Genomic DNA, 20,748 nt, shown 5'->3' with positions numbered 1-20,748 from the left:
GGCCGGACACGTGAATAAAGAAAATAAACAAAGTTCGAAGTTAAAATGAAATAATATAAAAAAATAACATTATGGTATTAAAAAGTGTCTTTAAGAAGGGGATAAATAATGTTACTTATCGGAGATGACTTAAAACGGCAAAAGATAATAGAAGATAAAAAACAAAACCATGTGGGGATAGAAAAGTAGCTAAAATTAGTCGAGTCAGGGGAAACTCTATAAAGAAAAATGTCCGGCCAAGGGAGATAACTGTTTAAGGGATAAAACTAAGAGACATAATATGCATGATAAAGATTTTTCTGTATTTTTTTCTTTTTACTTAGATTGAATTTTGGACAACAACCTCATAAATTGGACAATTTTGGTATCGTATATAATTTACCAATCTGTTTGTGGTAAAACAAATGTTAGTTAAGAAAAAGTGATATCCCTTGCATTTAAAAAATTTTTTTTGGTAGATTTATTCGGTCAAATATTTACCGTTTAAAAACTATAACTTATTAAAAAAATAAACGATTATTTCCCTCTAATGAAGCCATTTTTAACATATAATCACTTTCTTTCATCTCCCTATTCTATCTTATCACATCCTGACCCCTCTTTTCTCACAGACTATACTAACCATCATCTTTTTATGGCGCATTAGTGATTTTGGAACCATTGTAATGGGAATGGTTATGATGGTTGCAGTTCCACACGATTATAAAATTAAAAAAAAAGAAGAAAAAACAAAGAAAAGAAAAAAGAAAAAAAATTATTTTGTACGATGATATGTAAGCAAACGAGACTTTCAAATGTTCTTCAAGCGACCAGCGAACGTGAACGATTTAACAAATATTTGTCCTGTTGGAGGAAAATCAAGTTTCCATTAACATATTTTTTTTTATTATTATCTCAACCAGTACAATAAAAATAAGGATTTTAAATAACTAGTTATTCCTACCCGGCGCAACCCGGGATTCATTAATGCCATTGTATTTAATTGTTTAAATAATAATAATAATAATAATAATAATAATAATAATAATAATAAACAATAATCGCGAATAGATAGAAATAAAAAATATAAGGGAGATAACTCATATTTGTATCTTTAAAAAAGAGGAATTATCTCCCTTATATTTAGAGCTTTTTCGGTTATGTAAAATTATACCTATCATAAGTGTTCCTTGCTGGAATAATTATATTTGGAAAGATTTCAGAGCAAATTACCCTATTGCTTTTTAGTGTAAGTAACATGCTGTAAAAATAAAAATAAATCGCTCATTAAAATCAAATATCTTTCTATCAAACCTATATAGATCCACCATAGAAAATCCAACAAGATGACTTTATATATTAGATTTAAAAGTATTTAAAGTTAAATGGAGTTTACTGTTTAGCTTCGTGACGAAAATTCGTTTTCTTTTTTTTTCTTCTTTTATATGAAATTAAAAATTTTTTATTTTTCATTAAAAAAATTAAATAAAATTTTAATTACAAAGAAAACACCAGAAAACAAAAAATCTATTTATTTTAATAATAAAAATATCTTATTTATGACTATTGTTTCTCGAACATTCTCTGAGGGCATTAAGTTTGCGCCGTTTTAAATGTGTTTATTGTTATATAGAATATCGACAGTTGTTCAATTTGTTTTTTTTTTGATGTGAAAATATATTTTATCAATAAATCTAATTTTAAAAAATAAGATAAAAATTGGAAAGTAAAAGTTGTTTTCCGTGATATATGATATATTAAACAAATATTTGTTTATTTTACATAATATTGCGTTGTAATTTGGTTTATAAACATATTTCATACATATTTTATTTTAAAACTAGCAGTTCAACCCGGCTTTGTTTGGGCCCTATGTACTGTTCATAACTTTATGTTATATATATATATATATATATATATATATATATTAAAATATATGACTCATGTCCAGGTGACCTACATTTAAAATTTCAAGTATTTAGACACAAAATTGGCAGAGGAGTTTGGTAGAGACTGCAAAGGGTAATTCTTTCAACTTTGACCTCTTGGCAGCCAAATTTTCGCCCAAAAACTGATTAAAAAGCTAGCTGCATGTCTGAATACCCGTTATGTAAAATTTAAAATGTTTAGACCCAAAATTGACTGAATAGTTTGCTAGAGACCGCAAAGGTCAAATCTTTTGAACTTTAACTACTTGGCAGCCAAATTTTCGGCCAAACATGTTTGAATACACTTTATGTAAAATTTCAAATGTTTAGACCAAAAATTATCTAAGTAATTTGGTAGAGACCGCAAAAGTCAATTGCTTTTTATTTTTGACTCCAATTTTGACCCCTAATTATTTATTGTTTTGGGTTTAAATAAAATTAAGTTTGATCCATGTCCAAGTAACCTACATCTAAAATTTCAAGCGTTTAGACCCAAAATTGACGGAGTTTGGTAAAGTTTTCAAAGGTCAAATCGTTGAACTTTGACCCCTTGACAGCCAAATTTCTGACCGAAAACTGCTTAAAAATTTTTTCCCAAATCTTAATACCCCTTATGTCCAATCTCGAGTCTGTCGACTGAAAATTGACAGTAGTTTAGTAGGGAAATGTACACACACACACACACACACACAGACAATTTCACTTTTATAGATATATAGATTAAAACAACACTTATATCACGGAAAACACAACTTTAACTTTCATATCATGCGTGCCAAGCATAATCTTCCGGACATTAGAAAATATCACCACTGAAGAACAACACACAGATTCTATAGTAACTGTATTCTTCCATTTACAACTATGGTGAGAAAAAAAAAGAAAAAAAATATACAGTTCTGATGATGGCATATATCGTCGAAATATTACTTTGAAACAAATGTTTATTTTACATAATATGGCGTTGTAATTTGGCTTATAAATGTATCCTATGCATATTTTATTTTAAAATAAAAATTTGTTTAATTTAAATAATTATATATTTTAAATGACTATTGTTGATTTAAACGTGCCTGTTTTTTTTCCTCCGAGGAAATTATATTTTCTGCTTTCTATATTTTTTCTGGTTTAAAATTAAATTAGAAGTTTATATCAAAATACGACAGTAATCCTGCTTTACATGTAAAAAATATAGTTGATCCAATTCTATATTTTATAGTAAATCTAAATTCATATAAAGCTTTATGTTGTATATATTTATTCAGTTTACTATGACAAAACAATCATTTTTCCCATAGATTTTGGATTGTTTAAAAGAAAATAAATGTGGAATTTCGCTGTTAATTAATGCCTTTCTGTAAAGAGGGTAAATTTTTCAAGGGGGTCGCATGACTGGTTGTTAACAAGGTTGACTGCAACATTGTAAAGTTAAGTTTGGACATATTCATGTTAACTTTTGGACAAATACCCCCAGCAAAAAAGTGTGAATAGCAGATTTTGCTAGTGGTTGTTCAAAATTTTAATTCTACTTTGTATATATTTTTTCATTATTTCTATCAAATAAAAATATCAATTTCAACTGGATTTATTACTAAAATGATGAAAATTTAGGCGTTTGTTAGAAAAAACCTTACAGAACTTTGGTTTTGTCCATTATTTTTATTTATTTATTTTTTATTTTTTTTTTTTTTACAAGTGATATATAAGGATATAAAGGGTTGGTAAAAATTCTTAAGGTAACTGGGGAAAATAACAACTCTATAGTTAAATATTTAGAGATTTATAAAGAATCGGAATCGTTAATTGTATTGGAATCGTCCCATCTCTATTACTCAGCGATATCATCCTTCCATACCCTTGGTGATCTCCTGTATAGTTTTTTTTTTTTTTTTTTTTTTTTTTTTTTTAATTTCTATGATACTACTTCACCACCGGATTTTTTGGAATTGTTCTCCTTGACTCTTATTACAGAGTGCCCACCCCAACTCTTAAAAAATGTGGCTACAACATTTATGTTCTTTTGGCCAAGATCAAAGTGTAGTATCTGTTCCGGCGGATACTGCAAGCAAAGACCATATGTGTGGGCAACCTCACATATAAGACCTTGGTCAATGTAGGGGCAACCCTTCATACCGATTGTCACTATCCAACTCCCCTACACCCCGGGGAGTTGGTCCCCATTTCCCCTTCACTCCTCACATTAAAAATCGGCCTTGTGCCTAATTTGCTCGGTGGGGGAGCAAATAAATACCATCTGTTCCGGCAGATGCTGCAAGCTATGACTAGCAAAGACCAGATGTGGGGGCAACCCCACATTCCTGACCATTAACCAGCTCCCATTTCCCACCTCTCGGGAGCTGGTCCCCTTTTTCCCTTCCCCCTCCCTTCACTCCTCACATTAAAAATCGGCCTTGTGCCTAATTTGCTCGGTGGGGGAGCAAATAAATACCATCTGTTCCGGCAGATACTGCAAGCAAAGACCAGATGTGGGGGCAACCCCACATACCTGACCTTTAACCAGCTCCCATTTCCCACCTCTCGGGAGCTGGTCCCCTTTTTCCCTTCTCCCTCCCTTCACTCCTCACATTAAAAATTGGCCTTGTGCCTAATTTGCTCGGTGGGGGAGCAAATAAATACCATCTGTTCCGGCAGATACTGCAAGCAAAGACCATATGTGGGGGAAACCCCACATACCTGACCTTTAACCAGCTCCCATTTCCCACCTCTCGGGAGCTGGTCCCCTTTTTCCCTTCTCCCTCCCTTCACTCCTCACATTAAAAATTGGCCTTGTGCCTAATTTGCTCGGTGGGGGAGCAAATAAATACCATCTGTTCTTCAGATGCTGCACTTCCATTTCTTGTCCTCTTTCAGTGAAAGAGAAATCCTTCACGACTGAGACAATTTTTAATTTTTGTACCTCTTCTCCACGTTAAAAAAACGACCCTGGTGTCTAACTCTGTTCCGTGGGGAGGCATTGTAAATAGCTACAATATTTATATATTAGCTGTTCCTATCCGGAATGGCCAGAGAGTCCTTTTAATTTCATTAATAATTTACATGATAAGAAGTGTAAAACGATAGAGATGGATGAGAACTCTGATGTGGACAAAGTATATTTGGACGTTTTATTACCTTGATGGTATCATTGGAGCACAGGGTGGATCAGGTGCTAATATGATTTGCAAGGGTTACAAGTGGATAGAGTATGTTTAGAAAAATGCTGCCTTTATTAATCATCAGTGTTATCGCTGTGTATGCAATGTGATGAGCTATGGAAGTGAAACATTTTCCAGTGAGGGTTGAGGACATGCGTTGCATGGCGAGAAACAATATGATAATGATACGTTGAATGGGTAATGTGAAAATCATAAAAATGGGCCTTGTCCTGGTGACTTGAGAGGAAGATTAAATCTGGATATTATAGGAAGGTGGGTGCAGAACAGGATACGTTGATGATGTGAGTAGGTCTGAAGAGTGGGTAAGAGTTTTGGGTTTGTAGTTGTAGACCAGTTAAGGTATCAGGGTCAGCTTTGCAGCATAAGATTCAGGACTTGTATGCAATGTGATGATATATAGAAGTGTTTATATAGGAAGTGATAAAAATGAACTGGAGAGAAAGAAGGGATAAATAAAGACCTGTCCAGAGATAGGTTAGTTGGGAAGTCAATTTCTTAAAGCTGCTCAACACATGCAAGTATATAAAACAGGTTTTAAACTGATGCTGTTGATGATGATGCTGTTGAGTGTTGATGATGATTGTTGATGATGTTGTTGATTATTGTTGATGATGATGAGCATCATTCATGATAACGATTTTTGTTGGCATTCGTTTCCCTGATATCTTTCTATTAAGAATTTATTCTAGAAGGATATCGGGTACTTACAGGAGGGACCATGTGAAGGTTGCCAAAGTTCTTAAGCGACAGTAATCAAAAATGAATTTGAGAGGATGAGGGATGAATAAAGACCCGGACAGAGATTGGTTGGTTTGGAAGTCAATTTCTTAAAGTCGTACAATGCATGCCAGTATTTTAAAAGGATTTTTAATTGACGATTATGATGATGATGATGACTGAAATAAGGTATCTTCATCTCCAAGGAAATGTTATTTGAATAAAATTTTAAAAGATTTTGCATCCTATATAAATCAACCTTTTTTTTTTCTTTCCCCATTTGTCACTGTAAAAAAAAAAAGTACATTACGATTTAAAAATGAGAATAATTGTTAATAAAAAAAAAAGTCGTTGCATCCTAGAGCGGAAATCGAACTCAGAATCGTGTCTTAGCAGGCTGGCATTGTATCAACTTACCCACCACTTCAAAACTTCCAATACGCACCTTATAAATATGTTATGAAAACGTTTTTGTATAAGTAGATCAAATACCGTTCAACTGGAATTAGTCGCTTATCAAAAAGGTAGGACTAGAAGTGAAGGTATTAGCGGTGTAATTCAGAAAATTATTCATATTAGATTTCTTGTATACTTCTTCAGTTTATTGGTAGCAGAAAAATAACTTGAAACTTAGGAAGGGATTAGCTTCTCTGATTCCCTTTATGACATTAGTTATAATAAAAGCAGTTGATTGGACTAAATACAATTTCTATGAAATCGATTGGAATTAATATTTTGCTTTTAAGGACACAGACTAAAATTTGCCAAAACTGACTGAACAGTTTCAAGTATTGAGCTTTTGTTAACAAAATTATTTATGCCAACGAAATAGGGCGGAAACTGTTTTTCTTTATATAAAAGAAAAATAAGGTCGCTTATGTTGTAGAATTAAATAAAATCGGTAAATGTTCTATATAAGACATCTTCATCCATTCATCCCAAGTAAGCTTCAAGTTATGTAATAGGGAAAACCAAGATGCTAACCTAGATCACAGTAACCATCTGGAGGGTCTAGATAAAACCATTGGGAAAGAATATCTAACGCTGTTTCCTTTAACTATATTCTGTTAATATTATTTTACTATAAAAATATTTCTACAGTGCTATCACAACTCCACCAAAAACAGTGACACAACTAACCCATGTGACCAACTTTCTGTTCTGTGCGGAGTCTTGCACATGGTTCATTAAGAATTATGTTTTGTGATGAGACGATTCTAATATTTTTTTCGGATTCCAGTACAATTACCAATTGTGATCCTTCTAAAATGTCTAAATATTTAACTATAGAATTGCTGTTTTTTATTTTTGTTTTTGTAATTTAAATTTTCAAATTACCTTGAAAATCCATGTATTAATGTGCATATATTTTCGCAAATATAAAAATACACTATGGATTTTAGTTTTACTGCAAGTTTAAAATCAATAAATATGTATTATTTTATCGTTAGTACTATCAATGGAAAATTTAATTTTAACCAAAAAAAAAAAAAAAAAAAGACTCGGTCTTTGGCATCAGAAAATAAACACATTTTTTTTCTGATACCGATTCCGATACCCCCCCAAAATTCCAATTTTTTTGATTCTCAATTTTGATTGCTCGTCCCGACACTAATATTTTTTAAATAACAAAATTGATGCCAAAGAAAAAAAAGCAGTCATTTGTTCGTATTTTATCACTTAAATAACTTTTACATTTTAATTGGGTGAAATTTCTTTAAGTCATGCAATATTGATTGTGTTTCTAATGACCCCTTTTTGTATACAAGATATACTGAACGATTATGTTGCATACCGCTCAATTCATTATATCTTAACATTACCCCTTTTACCGTATCTCCCTGCAATATTATTCTTAACATAACCCCTGTGTCGTTGCAAAATCTATGCCCCCCCTTTCTGTTTCAAGACGATAAAGTAAATGTTCTACAAAAAAGGGGATCTGCTCCCGCTTCGATCACCCAGTTTTTTCTCAAAGTCAATATTATTTTACTAAGATGTCTTCGCTTTATCCTCCCTTGCTAGCACGGATGTGAAGTGATCCCTATCCCCAACTAACCCATGCGGACTATATTGTCTTCGCAGATGGTTCATTACATGTTGTTCATTTTCGAAATTATATTTTTCTTAATAAAAAGGCACGATGCCAAAGAACCGAAACTATTGTTGCTATTGTATGAAATTGATGTTGCGTTCAATTAAATTTTATATAATTTTTTTTTTTTTTTTTTTTTTTTTTTGTCTAGAGTTTCTTTCAGGAATGATTTTCCTGGACTCTTGATTATGTAAAATTGATATTGTTAACAGATTTTAAAATAAATAAAATTACAACTTACGACGAAAGCCGTTTGAATTATAATTCTAAATTTTTGAGATGAGGATTGATAATTTGTATTATTTGGACTCCCGTTCTCATCTTGAGTATTCTTCTCAATGGTCAATGCAATCTCTAGCCTTCTCCAAATGTATTTTGTCGAACTCGGGAATCTCACAGAATTTCCAATGGAATCCTTTATTTAATCCATGAAGGTAGAATAGTCTCGTTCCATCAGCCATGACAGGATAGAAAGCAATTCACAATTGTAATTTTTGAATGTCAATCGCACTGAGGATTGAACCCAGAGGATAAAGTTCAAAATTTAGTTGTAAATTACACTCTTCTAGATGTTGATGGTTCAATCCTCAGTGCGAGTGGCACTCAAAAAATACAATTGCGAATTACTTAGGACTCCTACCCAGTCATGGTTGACGGAACTAGAGCAGGTTATTGCCATAGATTAAATACAGGGTTCCGCTTAAGTTTTATGCAGGTTCTCCAGTTCAACAGAAAGCTTCTCAAATTCGGCAAGACAACCTGAAGAAGATTGGACGTTACATCAACTAAAACGTTGCAAAAATAACATATAACAATAGTACGAATAATCCAACTAATACGAATTTGAATTGGTTTTGTTTTTATGACAATGTGTATGTTTATTTACCTCAGGAAGTCGGGCACAAAATCAGCTGAGATTTAGAAAAACCAGCGCACAAGGTGAAGAGCACTCTGGCCTATAATAAAAAACATGAGCAGCCCCCCCCCCCGTCACCATTCCCTCATGGGGCACATTAGACGATCAGCCATGAACTCATCTTTTTTCAGAGGTGAAACCTGGGAGGGTGGAACTCCTAGGACTAAATACAATCGTACTCCAGTCTGACAGTAAAAAAAAAATACATTCACAACAATCAGTCCAGTAGTATCTTAAATTGGTATGAAAAAAAACAATACCCTCCCCCTAAACAAGCTGTTTTTGGTAGGTATAATATGTATGTTGTCTGAAATAAACAAAATATTGTGGGGGTATATGGTTGGAAAAGAAGAAAAAAAAAAAAAAACGTACCGGGCATATCTGCATTGCTCTTTGGGAAAGAAGGAAAGGATGGCCAGCATATTTGTATACGCGAAGGGCATCTTGGGAAGGCAGAGCATGATGAGAGAAGCTATTTTTTTTCCTGTCTCTTCCTTTTTTTTTTTTCTAGATAGGATATAAAAGCTGGGAAAAATTCCCTGAAGCAGCAGAGAGAAAAGAGTCGTGAACATCTTTTGAAAAGAATTTCGTATTGCTGACGTTCAGATTGTGCAGTGTGACATTGGTGGCGAGAGGCCAGGTGTGGTCGATTGGAAAAGAGGGCAGAAACGTGCTGTTGTCGAGAGAGTGACTCCCTCCTTCCCGAACACCAGAACTGAATCCTTATTGTAACCCTAGAAGCTATTTTGGCTAGTCAAGCAGGTTAGCATGGCGATTGGAGACTCTCAACTCAAATGTTGAGACTCTTCATTGGGGAGGGTGACCTAATTAAATAGCTAGAAAAATTAAAGATGGTGGCAAGGTTGTAAAAAATCGAAGACGTGGTCACCCTGTTGCCGATATACTTAGAGGGCGAAGCCCTCACTATTTACCAGTAGATGTGCGATGAAGATAAGGGAGACCTTGCCCCAGTGGAGCAAAGACTGAAATTGGCTTTTGCTGAGAGTCCATTTGAAGCACTCGGCAAGCTTGCAAGTTTGAGGTGGACTGGCGAGTCTGTTGACGTCTTTGCTGCAGAGATCAGAAGACTGGCAGGATTGGCTGGCTACGTGGGGAGGAGTCTGAAGATGACGGTAAAGTTATACCTAGTGAATGGCTTCCCAGAAGAAATCTCCGCGAACATGCAGAGAATCACTGAGATCAATACGATGGAAGGGGACGATCTCTTGGTCCACACCAGAGTCCTAGTCAAGATTGTCAAGGGCCCAATCATGGCTGCAGCTGTGAGTGGAAATAAGTGCATGAGTTCCGCTTGAATGACGAGAGACAGGCAGCGAGGCGACAGGAGAGGAGGCCTGCTATCAAGTGCTTCTGGTGCCAGGGTCCTCACCTGCTCAAGGACTGCAAAGAGCCGAAACTGGGGGTCATCTGCTACCGATGTGGATGAGTGGGGCACATTAGCCGCTATTGCATTGCTGCACGGGACCAGGGAAACGAGTGAAGGGGAGCCATTGCTCCAGTGGCTCCCCCTTCTATGTGGAAATGGTGCACAACAAAACGTTGCCTCAGTTACCGGTGGTAGTCAATGGGAAGAGAGCCATGGCGCTTGTTGACTCAGGCTGCACCACAACGTTGGTAATGAAGAATGTTGCTAAATCATGGAGCGGAGCCAGGAGTATTAAGAACGTGGATGGCAGGGAGGTGAAATGCCTAGGAGAGACAACAGTGGAAGTACTGGTGCAAGGCGTGCCTATTGGACTACAAGCCCTGGTGTTGGATCGTCTGGTTGGTGATGTTGATGTGGTTTTAGGTGTAAGTGCGATCAACCAACTGGGGGGCGCTATGTTGAGAGAGGGCCAAGTAACTTTTGGACACCTCAGCACAGTAGGAATGGCAGGAGTGGAAGGTGATAGAAATATCAGAACACAAAAACCAGAAGCTTGCTGCATCAAGGACGAGGATTTCCTGGTGAGGTTCGATGGTGAGAGGTGGACGGTGGAATGGAAATGGATCTCCGGGCCTCAGGAACTATGAAACAAAGTAAGCTACTATGAGAAAACACTGCGAGGAGAAATAAGAAAAGGATTTGAGGAAGAAGTGGAGAGGTAGATAGAGGAGGGAATTCTGAAACCGTGGACAGGGGAAGAAAAAGGAGTGCTACTATTACTGGCGGCTGTTCAACCCACAAAGAATAAAGTTAGACCAGTACTGGATTTCAGAGAATTAAACAGATACGTAGCCTGCCACACTGGAAAGGGGATTGATGTATGCGAAGAGGTGATGAGGAAATGGAGGAGGATGGAGTGGGCCACTAAGATTGTCGACCTGAAATCGGCTTATCTCCAGATCCATCTAGATAAAAAACTCTGGAAACATCAATTGGTCCGGTACAAGGGGAAGCTGTATTGCCTGACAAGGTTAGGCTTTGGGCTGAGCTCAGCCCCCCAAATTATGACTGCCGTGCTGAAGACGGTGGTGAGTAAAGACTGTACAGTGGACAAGGCCACTAGTTCGTACATTGACAACATTCTTGTGGAGGAAGCAGATGTGACAGCAGAGAAAGTGAGAGGCCATGTCACAAGGTATGGGTTGACTGCAAAACTGGCGGAGTCCCTGGATGGAGGAACAGCGTTGGGGTTGAAACTATGCCGAGATGGCAAAGGAAGCCTTATCTTTAGAAGAGGGAATGCAATACCCGAAATTGGAACCGACCTGACAAAATGAGAACTCTTCTTGGTCTGCGGGAGACTAGTGGGACACTATCCAATTGCCAGCTGGCTCAGGATAGCGTGCAGCTTTATTAAACGACAAACTGGCACTGATGGCTGGGAGGGCCATGTGATGAAGGAGGTCACGAACATGCTACAAGAAATCATCGCGAGAGTGACGAAAGAACACCCAGTAAAGGGGGAATGGTACGACGCGGGGGTGATTTGGTATGATGCCAGCAGTTTGGCATTGGTCGTCGTATTAGAGATGGGAGGCGTAACTGTGGAAGATGCGGCGTGGCTAAGAAAGAAAAATGACTATTCCCATATCAATGTAGCCGAACTGGAGGCCGCTATGAAAGGAATCAATCTGGCCCTGAATGGGGATTGAAAACGATTGAAATCAAATCTGATTCGGCAACGGTAGATTCATGGATCAGGTCAGCAATGACTGGCGATAAGAGAGTTAGGACCAGAGGTGCTGCAGAAATGCTGATCAAGCGCAGGCTTGGAGCACTTGCAGATTTGATAGCAGAATTCCAGTTGAAGGTATCTGTAGTGCTGATCCCATCAGAAAAGAACAAGGCGGATTCGATGACATGGGTAAAGAAGGTCTGCCTGCAAGAGGAAAAGGTTTCCTCAGTATGCTGTGCAGGGGAGGAAGTTAAAAAGTTACATGAAATGCACCACTTTGGTCGAGAACGGACGTTATTCCTGGCAAGAAAGGTTTACCCAGAAACCACCGAGAAGGAGGTCAGGGAGGTAGTGGAGCACTGTCAGGAGTGCCAATCGATAGACCCCGGACCATCCAGACACGAAGCAGGAGAGTTACACATTGCAGAGGACTGGAAACGATTGGCCATTGATGTGACCCATTATCGCCATAAGCTGTATCTGTCGATGGTCGACTGTGGACCGGGTAAGTTTGCCATATGGAGAGAGATCAGGGCAGAAGCTGCATGGGCGGTCGGAGGGGTCATTGAAAAAATATTTTTGGAAAGAGAGCCAGTTGAGGAACTGTTAATGGACAATGGCCCCGTTTTCCGATCAGAAGCCTTTAAAGAGGTGTGTGATAGATGGGGAGTAAGACCATTTTTTAGGGCAGCATATCGGCCGAGTGGCAATGGGATAGTGGAGAGGAATCATCGCACCATCAAGGCTGCTGCAGAAAAAAAGCAACATTTCATCCATGGAGGCGGTGTTTTGGTACAACATCTCACCGAAAACCAGACAAGATGAGACAACTGTGCCTCATAGAGCCATCTTTGCATATAAGTGGCGGCATCCGTGCAACAAAACGGTAGGAATTGAGACCTGCGTCGTGTAACCCTGCCGGTGCGCAGTGATGGCAGTAAGGAGGAGGAAGTCGATATCCACCAAGAAGCTAACGATGCACCTCAATTCGACTTAGTCCCTACATTGTGGTTCTTTACAACTGGGCGAGAATGTCTGTAGCAAACCTAAAACGTCAACCCCCAAGAAGTTGTCCCCCAGAGGCCTCAACGTGAGAGGAGGAGGCCTGCTTGAATGAAGGATTATGAAGTGTCTTATTGATCACAAAGATCAGGGGGGTGTTTGGGGTATATGGTTAGAAAAGAAGAAGAAGAAAAAAAAGTACCAGGCATATCTGCATCGCTCTTTGGGAAAGAAGAAGGAAATGATAGCCAGCGTATTTGTATATGCGAAGGGCATCTTGGGAAGGCAGAGCATGATGGGAGAAGTTATTTTTTTTTTTTCCTGTCTCTTCATTTTTTTTTCTAGATAGGAGGATATAAAAGCTGGGAAAAATTCCCTGGGGGCGGGGGCAGAGAGAAAAGAGTCGTGAATATCTTCTCTTGAAAAGAATTTCGTATTGTTGACGTTCAAATTGTGTAGTGTGACATTGGTGGCGAGAGGCCAGGTGTGGTCGATTGGAAAAGAAGAGGGCAGAAACGTGCTGTTGCCTCACACCGAATCCTGATTGTAACCCTAGTTGTAAGATATATTGTTTGTTGTTTATCCTCGTCCTTTCCTCTCAACCCATTTCTCTCTCTTCCAAATTTTTTCTCCTTAGCTTCTCCCTCATCTACCATAACTATCACAAAAAAAAAATATTTTGTTTTTGCTAAAGCAAACAAACAACAACAAAAAAATGCGATCTCCTCATTCGTCTTGGAAAGACCATGGCTTGGGGTGAAGATTCATATAAGTAAAAACATTTAAATGCGTTCGGTGTAAATATATTTTTCCATTGTAAATATCAAGCCAAAGTAACACTGTACAATGGAGACCTTTTTCTATGTAGAAATCAAACCAAAGAAACACCCGTATAGTTTAGATACAACCCTATTAGGAGCCGTACAGTGTATATATTACTATATGTCACGGTGACATTTCCTATTTACTTGCCTCCCCACGAGGGCAGAGTTAGACACAAGGTCGGTTTTTAATGTGGGGGGGAAAATCCAGTTCCCCAAAATGGGGAACTCTGGATAGGAAGAAAAATAAGAACTGCCTCAGTCATGAAGGATTTTTGCCTCCACTGACCGAGGACAGAAAAAAGGTAATATGTAGCATCAGAACAGATACTACACTGTCACGATGATCTTTATTGGATGGATTTCTATCAGTATTTTGTTTTATCTTTGAATGATTATCGAAACTTCGAAGATGACAGTCTCATGTCCGCCATTTTGTTGTCATTCTTAATTGTTCACTAATCATTACTTGGGGTTCAAACTAAACAAACGCTTTAAAATAAGTTACAACAGCAAAACCTTATCCAGGTAAGTAGTAGAGTAATTTATCTTGCCTTTGGTAACATTTATTTATGTATTTATTTCTTGAGCACTTTTTCAGTTTGTTGTCTATACTTATTAATGCCACAAATTTCTAGCACTAATGTTTACACGTTCATGCGTACAAAAGAAATATTAAAACATTGTTTAAAAATTTTCCAGAAATTGTTATCATTAAAATCATATTAAATATTAGCTGGTGGGGTGGGGTGTGGGGCGCCCGGCTTTGCCCCGGCGTAAAATACGCTTAAATACGATATCTTAATTTGTCCAGATTTCGCATATATTATTATAGAGTCACGATTTCAAAAGTTAAAAAAAAAAAAAAAAAATATTTAGATGCCATCAGCTAGATTCGAAACCGAAAGTAAAAACTGTAGCATTCAAAGCTGGTGACGTTAACCACTATACTAATGTAACACGCATATAAACCGATTCAAAATTCAAAATAAACTAAGATAACCGGTTAAAGAAAAAAGAACGGCCCGTAAAAAAATCCAATCATTTGGGGCCCTGAGCGCCGCTCTGCGATTTTTAGTTTCGAAGGAGATAGAGTTCCAAAATATGGAGACAGACAAACAGACAGACATATAGCCTTTGTATATTAGATTTTTTTGCCATTATATTATTTTTTAGGGTGATCGCTAATTCGAGAAATTATTTTTTTACTCGAGTTATATTGATTTCATTAATATGGACTTCGGGCCTTTTTTTTCTCAATAATTGAAAACTTATTTCTCTAATTTTTAATTGTTAACATCTACAATGATATATATATATATATATATATATATATATATATATATATATATATATATATATATATAAAATTTAACTTTATATATATATATATATATATATATATATATATATATATATATATAAAGTTAAATTTTAAGTCCAAACAAAACGCATAAATATATTTTCGCGTTATTTATAATAATACATATATATATATATATATATATATATATATATATATATATATATATATATATATGTGTGTGTGTGTGTGTGTGTGTGTGTGTGTGTATGTATGTATTATTATAAATAACGCGAAAATATATTTATGCGTTTTGTTAGGACTTCAAATTTAACTTTATATATATATATATATATATATATATATATATATATATATATATATATATAATAATAAATTCCACAGCCAAACAACGTCGCAGCCCACAAGAACCATGACAGTCAAGAACCGGAAGTCCAAGACTCGAGTTTCGCTCTCATTTATGGCTCTTGTGGGCTGCGACGTTGTTTGGCTGTGGAATTTATTATATACATTCTCTCACATTCTGAAAATCATATATATATATATATATATATATATATATATATATATATATATATATATATATATATATATATAAAGTAAAATTTTAAGTCCTAACAAAACGCATAAATATATTTTCGCGTTATTTATAATAATACATACACATATATATATATATATATATGTGTGTGTGTGTGTGTGTGTGTGTGTGTGTGTATGTATTATTATAAATAACGCGAAAATATATTTATGCGTTTTGTTAGGACTTAAAATTTAACTTTAGTAAAGGTGATTTTGTTTACACAAAACAATACACTTTAACTACAATTAAAAAAATAATTGGTTAATCACATTCTGTAATCACTAATTTATACGAGGTGCATTCCAAAAGTAATGCATCCTATTTTTTATTCCGCTCGAATGGATCAGAGGGAATTGAAAATTGCGCTGTTATGATGACTGAACTTATGCATTCATGATCTAAGAGTTTCATATCTCTGTTGAGATATTAACGGTGTGAGACTCCGAGAGCAACTGTTGTATTGTGGTGTGGCCCCCAGGTTGGGAATTGTAGTAGTTCGCAGGACCCCCTGGTTGTCGCACACAGCAGTTTTAATTACGTCGATCGTCTGTGGTTTCACCTGTTTACTAAGCGGTTGTCATGACAATGAGTCAAGACTAGTGAGTTATCTTACCTTAGACTGCCACTTTTTTCTTATCTTGCCTCTCGTCAATTGTCAAAAATGTCATAACAGTGTTGAACCTGAAAACAAATCGGTTGACAACTTAGAACGATCAGCCGTAACTTTAAACATGAATTAAAGACGTAAGTCACAATTGCGTTGGTTTTTGCATAAAATTATATTTTACAATATCATACATATTTACAATTTAACAGTTCGTCTTTTTCTTTTGGTGGTTTTGAAATTCACAGCGATAGTAACAGCGTTCTCACAGTGATCTGAGGAGGGAAGGACGTTTCGACGATACGGTCTTCAGCGACGTTCTGTTGCCTTTTTCTCTCCTCTCTCTGCTATCTGTCCCTCTGTCGCGCGTCTGTTCCTTATATGGCATTCAGCTCAACTTTCTGACGTCACGCGTCCTAGAGCTAATTTACATATAACCAACAGAATATTTAGGTCTCGGCTTCCACGTGAGTCCTTAGCACGTTTTTGTTTTATTTATTTAGTCGGGCGATTACTTCTGCACGTGCCGATAATTCACCTATCATCAGGAAATTCCATTCATTGTTTTTTTGTTCGCCGTAGAATTCCGTGCAAAATATGCGAATTCCAGTAACCCGAATTCTCGTTTTGTCAACAATTACGATCGTCCGACTTTTTCTATTTACACTGTGAATTCTTTTTCTTTAATTCATACTAGTGGACTATCAACATTCGATGTCACTTATCAAGTTAATAAAAAGGGATTTTATTTAAACCTTTATGTATCGGTTGGCCCTAGCCAACCGCTACATAACACAACTCCTGTCATGGACGTACGTCAGGAGCAGAGGTGCGTCAGTGAATTCCCGGTAAAAGTGCATTGGAAATGGTGGCGACCATGTAGAAAAATAAATTCTGGAGCACAAAAGGTCCCTTGTTTTAATGGTACCGCTTCCGTCTTCGTAGCTCTTCAACTTTTTTAGTGAAAAAAATAGGAGTCTTTATTTTTGGAACGAGCTTCGTATCACAAAGCGCGCTCCAGACACCCATGAACAGCCATCGTTTATCGCTGGGAAAAGTGTATTGAGAATAATGCTGACTATGTACAAAACGAATTCTGGAGCACAAAAGATCACTTGTTTTTATAGTACAGCTCCTGTTTTCGTAGCTCTTCAAATTGTTGAGTTAAAAAAAGAAAAGAAAAAAGAAAAGAGGCCTTATTTTTGAAACTATTAACGTTCACACTGACAACTTCATTAAAATCGGTTGACTTTCTGAATTTTGGTGAAATTCTAAGTGAAGAGAAAGCTCGGAACGTTTTTACGTTTTGGGAATCAGCCATTCATTTTGTTTGTAACGCACCAACGCTTCACACATTGTACTATGTAGGTATTTTTCCCCTTGAATCGGCAGCAAAAAATATTTCCGAATATGGATTTTTATCCTGTCCCCCCCCCCAAATCGAGATTAGACCATTCCTGAAATGATCCGGTCCCTGTTGATTTTGCGGTGGATGTAAAGTTCTGTGCAGTTATAGGAGGTTCACCTTTCTAGGCTTTGCCTTCTCTCTTTAAGAAGGGGTTAGTTTATTGCTAATTGCCTGCGGCGCCCTCACCTAGGAATGCCGACGGGGGGGGGGCACTTTTTGCAGGTCAGAGTGCCCCTCCTCGGGGGCGCTGACTTCTCAATCCTACTTTCCGACCTTGGTGTCTCACTTCTTGCAGTCGGAGAGAACTAAATACCCAATCATACAGAGCTTTTCAATTTAATGTATTCCAAAATGGATGATATGTGTTTGCGACCATAATACGTCAATTTACGAAAGTAATTTTAAAGCCTCAAAGCTGCAGATAAGAATTAAAGCAATCTCTAACTTGAATTAAAAGCCAAATAATCGTGGCATGTATCAGGTTTCTTTTTAATATTTCTTTTTTTTCTTAAAATTACAGAAAAGACAGAATTTCCACATGAGCACCTGTCGTATCAAAGAACTGTTTTTTTTTTGTTTTTTTTTTTTCATTCAGCGCTCGCGGACCCCCGTAAAAATCATCCGTTTACATTAGAAGCCTGAACACGCAAGATACGCACCCTCAGGGTCACCTCCAACGTGATGATGTTTGTAAAAAGCGACGGGTAAGAAATAAAATAAAAACGGCCCCACTGTTTATTTCTCTGCCGACGAAGCAGTCAAACAATTTATGACTGACTGATGTAATGCGTGTCTTGGCATGGGCGATTTTGGTACCCAGTATCAAGAAGATGGACTCACTCTGTCCGGTCGAACTTCCATCCTACCCTGTCAACAGGAAAAAAAAAAAAAAAGGTCGACATTTACGGGAAGTGACGTTGACAGGTTTATGATGTCACGTTTGTTCTCCCTTTTTTTCTTTTGAGTTTTTAAAAATTATATATATATATATATATATATATATATATATATATATATATATATATATATATAGAATAATATGCTTGTGGCTTCGTTTGTAAAATCATCCGTTTACATCATCATCATCATCATCATCATCATCATCATCATCATCATCATCATCGATTAAACATCCGTTTTATATAAAGACATGTGTCGGTTGGACGACTTTAAGAAATTGATTTCCAAATTAACATATCTCTGTCCAGGTCTTTATTTATGCCAGTTCTTGCCCTGTGGTGGTGGTGTTGGGTGGGGGGAACTGGGCTCCCACTCTCACTCTCACAATGTAAACTGACTTCAAAACTAACCTTGCACTCTTGCAGTGAAGTGGGCAAAATAGTGGTTTCGTCTGGGACTTTTTGACATCACGAAACAAGCGAGTAAAAAGACATGTCTGAGTTACTTCCCATTATCTGTGCACATTTCCAAAACGCATCGACTTAATTGACATAACACAAGTGACTTGATTGACATAACACAAGAAATGTTTTGACATGTTAGTTGATTGGTTGGTTGTTTTTGTTTTACGGCATATCGGGTTATTTAATGCCGAATCCAAAGATTTTGAAGAAAAATGTTTTAATAGAATATATTTGTTGTTTTCAAGTCGGTTTGTCATAGTTGGAACCCTAACAGGTACTACCACTCTGGGTCAGAGTGGACCTGGGAGCAATGGTAATTAAAGGGTGGTTCCACACTCCCCAAAGCCCACAAGCTGGGGCCTCACCACTGGATATAGTTTAAGGTCATATCCAGGACCCCCATTGAGGGACTTTTACCCTCTGCAGAGGGGGGGGGGACAGTCGGTGTATTCTAATGCCCCACCGACAGGGCCTGACATATTAGAAAACAACGATAACCAAAAAGTCACAATGAGAAGTAGAGATAGATTACTTATTACTAGCAAGGCCGCGCATAACCAGCTAATAGTAAAAAAAAAAAAAAAAAAAAAAACTTGCGTGAATAATAAGCATTCAGCCTCTGTCCGATCGATGCAATGTTGCATCCCTCTGCCTGTTCTACAACTACTTTCATGTTGGATGCTCCGACGAACTACGAACCCTTGTACCCCCTCGGCGTAAATACCCCCGACAAACCCAACAAGCAGCAAAGTCCCACCCCTTCACAGTAGAGATCCCTAGATGTAAGAAGGCCTTCTACTATAATAGTTTATTTCCCAGAACTGCTAGACTTTGGAACTCCCTTCCGGATTCCTGCTTTCTCAACTGCACTGACATGCAGAAGTTAAAGTGTAATGTGATTATTCGACAGTTCAAGTGCTAGCTTTCAAATTCGGAGCAATCGAATTCATGAAAACGAATGTCAAAAATACAAGGGAGTAAGTGTAAGAGAGATACAAACAATTGCACTTTAAGAGGCGGTTAGAATTATAAAAAGATCTCTCAGTTGGAATGTATAAGATAGTAGGTGAATGTCTGACATCCAGTTAGATGTCCTACCACCAGCTAGAAGAAAATAAGAAAGATGAAAATAAAAATAAACACACGCACCATACACACCCGCCTGTCTGCCTGTATTTCTGTCTGTTTGTCTCTCCCTCCCTCTCTCCCGCTTAATCTCTCTCTCTCTCTCTCTCTCTCTCTTATATATATATATATATATATATATATATATATTAAATGAAACTAACAAAGAATAAAAGAATATATCTTTAAGAAAGCAAACTTATCAGGATAGAAAAAGTTCCACACGGTTAAAAGGAGCAATTAAATATATTAAATAAAGGATGAGAAATAAAATCAATAAGGAAAGAATAAGAGAAAAAACACTCCTCTTCTGACGAGAAGCACTTAGAATCGAAATACCATAGCCTAAGGAGATTTTTCTCTCTGATGTAACTTTTATTCTTCATCTTTTATATATATATATATATATATATATATATATATATATATATATATATATACATGTATATATACAGTGTGTAAAAAGAAGTGATTCATACGTATTTTTATTATTAAACATAAATTTATGCAAATGTTTTACAATATATATTTATATTGAAAAACAAAACAAAACAAAACAAAACAAACTTCTATTTCCCGCATGT

This window comes from Euprymna scolopes, chromosome 23, assembly GCF_053919585.1.
Source record: "Euprymna scolopes isolate OS-2025 chromosome 23, ASM5391958v1, whole genome shotgun sequence".
Classification (NCBI taxonomy): domain Eukaryota; kingdom Metazoa; phylum Mollusca; class Cephalopoda; order Sepiida; family Sepiolidae; genus Euprymna; species Euprymna scolopes.
The sequence above is the reverse complement of the archived record's forward strand: the minus strand, read 5'-3'. Positions refer to the sequence as shown.